The sequence below is a fragment of the Humulus lupulus genome, chromosome 2, assembly GCF_963169125.1.
Source record: "Humulus lupulus chromosome 2, drHumLupu1.1, whole genome shotgun sequence".
Classification (NCBI taxonomy): Eukaryota; Viridiplantae; Streptophyta; class Magnoliopsida; order Rosales; family Cannabaceae; genus Humulus; species Humulus lupulus.
In genome coordinates, this window is record NC_084794.1 from 286,183,210 (window position 1) to 286,188,326 (window position 5,117).

Sequence of the window (5,117 nt, forward strand, 5' to 3'; positions counted from 1 at the left end):
TGCTTCTAATCTTTTTCATAAGATTATTAAGATCATGATGAAGCAACTTGTAACTAGGTAATATTTATGTTGTATGTTGATTTCCCTTGTAATGCGACAAGTTTATGGATTTTTCTTCTTCATATATTTCTTTCATCTTTAATATCTTGTATTTTAGATTGTTAGAACATATTTACACTTTATCCTTCATTAGTGCATAAACATAATATTCTTTGTGTAAGATGTGTCATTAAATTGTACACATCCATGCTTAGAACAAAAATATTATGTTTTGCCTCATAAATAATGTTCATTGATTTATTTGTTATTTCATTAGATTGATTTACACTAAATGCTTTGAAATTATAATTTTGAAAAGTGAAGAAAAATCCTATCTTTTTATAAGAAATTTGTGCTTAAAATTATAAATCTTTTTGGAAAATGATAGTTTAAATTATTTTAACTATCACTAAAATTTGGGAATCAATATACTAATAAATATCATTAAACTTACAATTTGTGGATTCTAGTATCTTAATAATCTTTTCTTTTAACACTTATTGTCAACTCATTATTACTTTATTTTTATTATCTTAAATAGCTTTATTTTTCAATATTTTATTTTATGTTCATACTATTAAAACTCATCAATCTTTGGAGCTAGGTTAGAATTTATTCCTTTTGATTTAAAATAGTTTTCTTTTTTATTTTAGACAACTCCTTTGGGTTCGACCTCGTGCTTACACGAAAACTATTCTATAAATACGATTCGTGCGCTTGCGAGTATAAATATTTAAACATACCCGTTTTGGGTTCATCAAGTTTTTGGCGCCGTTGCCAGGGAGTTGCAAGAGAAAAGAAACGAAAATTATCTCAAGGTTAGTAAATTCTTCTACTAGTTATTTTAATTTTTGCACTTAAAAAAAAACTAAAAAAATATATATATCTATAAAAAAAAATAAAAAAAAAAAGATAAAAAGAAATTTGGGACGGTTCAACCACCCATAAAAAAATATATACTTATATTTCTATATTTATTATTTTTTTTTTAGTTGACGGCACTTGTGCCTCCTATCTATCATTTTAATTTTTATAGTCGATGGCACTTGTGCCTCCTAATTTTGTTATAATTTTGTTGTAATTTTATTTCTTTTATATCTTTGTTAGTTGACGGCACTTGTGCCTCCTAAATTTTGTTGTAATTTTCTTTATTTATATTGTTGTAATTTTTATTTTATTTAATTTCCGCAAATTACTAGTTGATGACAATTTTGCCTCCTAGTCTTCTATCTTATGTTTTAGTTGATGGCACTTGTGCCTCCTAACTTTTACCTTAATTTTGTTATGGTTGATGGCATGCTATGCCTCCCTACTCTTGCCTAAATTTTAGTCTTATTTAATTTTTGCCTTATTTTTTTTTCTTTGTCTTCTATAATATTTTAGTGTAATATTGTGAAAAATACTTGAAAAAAAAAAAAAAAAAAAACCTAAATCTTGTCCTTTCACCATAAGCAATTTTTGCTTAAAGGAAATTTGAACAAAATTCTCAATCCGCCTCTACTAATTAACCTCGGGGAGTTGTTAGTAGTGCGCGAGTAAGTGGAATCAAATAGGCCTGGGGACAAGTAAACCATAAGAATTATTGTTGTGAAATCTCTAAAAATTCTAAGTATGCTCTGTGGTTGCGGTTTTAACTGATCTTCCACATCAGAAAATTGCTTGTTTGAGATTATCCTTGTTGCCTTGTTTGTGAAAATTGTATGCATCATTGGGAACGTAACTCTAAAAAACGATTAGTAAAAAGACGTTTATCTTTATTTGAAATTGAAAGTGTTAGTAAAAATTTGAGCATCATGGAACCTATTGCTAATATTGTTGATGAAAATGTTGTGCCTGAAAAAACTTTGCTTGAATATTTTGCACCTATTTCATCTAATGCTCCTTCATGCATTGTTTTACCTACTACTTCTGCTACTCATTTTGAGCTTAAACCCGCAATCATTCAATTATTGCCATCTTTTTATGGGTTAGATAGAGAGGATCCTTACATGCATGTCAAAGATTTCTTAGAAATTTGCTCAACATTTAAATTTCAAAAAAATTCTGATGAGTCGGTCAAACTAAGATTGTTTCCTTTTTCATTAATAGACAAATCAAAAGCTTGGTTAAATTCCCTTCCCACGGGGTCTATAACTACCTGGGATCAACTTTATAATAAATTCTTACTGAAATTTTTTCCTATGTCTAAAACTGATAGTCTAAGGAGAGAAATCTCCGAGTTTTTTCAAAAAGACAATGAAGAGTTTTATGAATGTTGGGAAAGATTTAAAGATTTATTATTAAAATGTCCTCATCATGGTTTTGAAAAATGGAGACTTGTAAAATATTTTTATGATGGTTTGACTCCCTCTAATCGTCAAATGATTCAATCTATGCATACTGGAAAATTTTTAAAATTTCAAGGACAAGAGGCGTGGGACGCCCTTGAAGATTTATCTATCAATTCACAACAATGGAATTATTTTGATCCTAGGTCTAGGTCAACTAATTCACCAAAAAGAGGAGGAAGGTATGAAGTAAAAGAAGAAGTAGACTTAAGAACATCTTTAGATAAATTAGCGAGAAAAGTAGAAGCTTTAGCCATAAGCCAAACTATAAACTCTCCAATACAACCAAGAAAAGATGTCTGTTCTATATGTTCTAGTCCGTGCCATAATGCCCAATCCTGTCCTTCCTACCAAGAAGCCTTTTCTGAGGAGGCCAATGCTCTTCATTCTTATGGGAAACCAAATGATAGCCCATTTTCATCCACCTACAATCCAAATTGGAGAAACCATCCGAACTTTTCATGGAGACAAAACCAACCCCAAATGAATCAAGGGCACCAATACAACACACAAAACCAAGCTCATGCCCCACAAAATCAACCATATCCGCAACAAAGAAAACCTTCCTTAGAAGATACTTTACAACAATTTATGCAATCCACCCAACAAATCCTACAAAATCAATCTCAATCTATTACCAAACTCGAGACGCAAGTAGGACAACTCGCCACTGCTTTAGCTGATAGAGAGAAAGGAACATTCCCTAGTCAACCTATCCCTAATCCAAAAGGTCAATATGAGATAGGAAAGTCTAGTCATAATGGAGAAGTCAAATCAATTTCAACTCTTAGGTCTGGAAAGAAAATTGTCAAACCCGATTACATACCCGAGGTTGAAAACGAAAAAGAAAAAGAAAAGAGTCAGCCTTCTAGTTCTAATCTCAATGACTCATCAAACAAAGAAATTCCAATCCTTCCTTTCATTCCAAAAGCCCCATTCCCACAAAGATTGCTTCCAATTAAAAAAGGCGGCCAATATAATGACATCTTAGAAGTTTTTAAACAAGTTAGTATCAACATCCCTTTCTTAGATGCCATTAAACAAATTCCTGCCTACTCCAAATTTTTAAAGGATCTTTGTACTGTTAAAAGAAACACTAATGTTCCTAAAAAGGCGTTTTTAACTGAACAAGCTAGTTCCACTATTCAATATAAGAGTCTTGTTAAATATAAAGATCCTGGGTGTCCCACAATTTCATGCATTATTGGTGATCATTTTATTAACAAAGCTTTACTTGATTTGGGTGCTAGTGTGAATTTATTGTCTTATTCTGTTTATAAGCAACTTGGTCTTGGTGAGCTAAAACCTACCTCTATAACTCTTCAATTAGCCGATCGTTCTGTGAAAATTCCTAGAGGCATTATAGAGGATGTTTTGATAAAAGTTGATAAATTTTATTTTCATGTTGACTTCATTGTTCTTGATACTCAACCTGTGGAAAATATGCATGCTCAAATTCCTATCATTTTAGGTAGACCATTCTTAGCTACATCTAATGCAATCATAAATTGTCATAATGGTGTTTTGAAATTATCTTTTGGAAATATGACTGTTGAATTGAATGTTTTTAATGTTGCTAAATCTGTTGAGTGTGAGGAAATACATGAAGTTAACATGATAGATAGCATATGTGAAGATGATGGAAATGACTTATTTGATTTTTGTGAAAAATACTTTGGTATGAACTTGCATGTTGATGACTCTAATGATGATGCGAATTCTTTGGTAGAGCCTATACCCTTAAATGAAACCAAAGTTGAACCTTTTTCACCCTTAGATCATGTTCAATCAATTTCTGAGTCTCCAAAGTTAGACCTTAAACCTTTGCCAGAAAATTTAAAATATGCTTTTCTAGGAGAATCTGAAACCTTACCTGTTATCATAGCATCCGCTTTAGATAAAGAACAAGAAGGTAAATTGTTAGATGTCCTTAGAAAACATAAAGAAGCCATAGGTTGGACCATTGGAGACATTAAAGGAATTAGCCCATCCATTTGTATGCATAGAATCCATCTAGAAGAGAATGCTAAAACCTCTCGGGAATGTCAAAGAAGATTAAATCCAAATATGAAAGAAGTAGTTAGAGAAGAGGTCATAAAATTGTTAGACGTAGGTATCATTTACCCTATTTCTGATAGTCAATGGGTTAGTCCAGTTCAAGTTGTGCCTAAGAAGTCTGGGATCACAGTTGTTGAAAATGAGAAAAATGAATTAATCCCTACTAGAGTACAAACGGGGTGGAGAGTGTGCATAGATTATAGAAAGTTGAATAATGTTACTAGAAAAGATCATTTTCCATTGCCTTTTATTGATCAAATGCTTGAACGATTAGCTGGCCATGCATATTATTGTTTTCTTGATGGGTATTCGGGATATAACCAAATCCCCATCGCCCCAGAAGATCAAGAAAAGACTACTTTTACATGCCCTTTTGGAACTTTTGCATATCGTCGCATGCCCTTTGGATTATGCAATGCACCTGCGACTTTTCAAAGGTGTATGATTTCAATTTTTTCTGACATGGTTGAAAGATTTCTTGAAGTATTTATGGATGATTTTTCTGTGTTTGGTTCTTCCTTTGATGAATGTTTGCATCATCTTTCACTTGTTTTAATTCGTTGCAAAGAGAAAAACCTTGTGCTTAACTGGGAAAAATGTCATTTTATGGTTAAAAAAGGAATTGTTTTAGGTCATGTAATCTCATTTGATGGAATAGAAGTTGATAAAGCTAAAGTTGATCTTATTTCAAAA

At 31.6% G+C, this 5,117-nt stretch overlaps 1 non-coding gene across 1 annotated transcript; it reads right to left on the reverse strand.

Annotated features, from left to right (window-relative positions):
- Positions 1–2,234: 2,234 nt before the first annotated feature.
- On the reverse strand, positions 2,235–2,341 carry LOC133820538 (small nucleolar RNA R71). The gene has a single exon (XR_009886945.1). It is a non-coding gene; the product is annotated as a small nucleolar RNA R71 (small nucleolar RNA).
- Between the last annotated feature and the right edge of the window lie 2,776 nt (positions 2,342–5,117).